At 44.1% G+C, this 857-nt stretch overlaps 1 protein-coding gene and 1 long non-coding RNA gene across 2 annotated transcripts in view; both read right to left on the minus strand.

Moving 5' to 3' along the window:
• The window catches only part of LOC107184281, a 3,785-nt gene extending 3,094 nt beyond the window's left edge, over positions 1-691 (minus strand). The window contains exon 1 of the long non-coding RNA XR_001515105.1: positions 680-691. This is a non-coding gene — a long non-coding RNA (uncharacterized LOC107184281). The remainder of the gene's footprint in view (positions 1-679) is intronic.
• The window catches only part of UBE2V2 (ubiquitin conjugating enzyme E2 variant 2), a 44,478-nt gene that overhangs the window by 8,873 nt on the left and 34,748 nt on the right, over positions 1-857 (minus strand). The gene's annotated exons all lie outside the window — the stretch shown is intronic.

An 857-nucleotide genomic window follows, 5' to 3' on the forward strand; every position in this document is an offset into this window, starting at 1 on the left:
TGTGGGGGGTGCAGGAAGAGATTGGATAAAACCTTACACCTATGTATGAGGCCAATGCGGGGGAGGGGGGGACGGGACATGGGGTGGGGTGGGAACCGTTTTTCCTATGGGGGGAAAAACGAGAAACAACTGTAATAATTTGAACAATAAAGATTTACTTTTTTTAAAAAAGTCAATCAATGTAATATGGCCATAATACAATAGAAACAAAAAACATTATTATCTCGGTAGACACAAAAAAGCATTTGACAGAATCCAATAATCTTTCACCTATGTATGAGGCCAATGCGAGGGAGGGGGGGACGGGACATGGGGTGGGGTGGGAACCGTTTTTCCTATGGGGGGAAAAACGAGAAACAACTGTAATAATTTGAACAATAAAGATTTACTTTTTTTTAAAAAGTCAATCAATGTAATATGGCCATAATACAATAGAAACAAAAAACATTATTATCTCGGTAGACACAAAAAAGCATTTGACAGAATCCAATAATCTTTCATGATAAAAACACTCGAACTATCTCAGAGAAACCAAGACGGCGGCATCGGTAAACACCAGAGTTAGCTGCCTCAAACAACCACTTCAAAATACAACTAAAAGATGGAACGGACATCGCCCAGAACCACAGGAAGACTGGCTGAGGAGAAATTCTTCAACTAGAAGGAAAGAGAACAGCACACGAGACTCAGAGGAGGCGCGGTGCGGAGGTACGAGTGGAGCGGGCTGGTAGCTGAGGGCGCGGTTGGCGTTTTCAATTGGGAGGGAGTCTCAGATTCTGAGCTCCAGTTCTGGGCGAGTCTCTAGGGACCCAGACTCAAACGGGAGAAGCAGAACCATCTGGCATCAGTCGGAACGC

This window comes from Myotis davidii, unplaced genomic scaffold (genome assembly GCF_000327345.1).
Source record: "Myotis davidii unplaced genomic scaffold, ASM32734v1 scaffold452, whole genome shotgun sequence".
In the NCBI taxonomy this organism is placed as follows: domain Eukaryota; kingdom Metazoa; phylum Chordata; class Mammalia; order Chiroptera; family Vespertilionidae; genus Myotis; species Myotis davidii.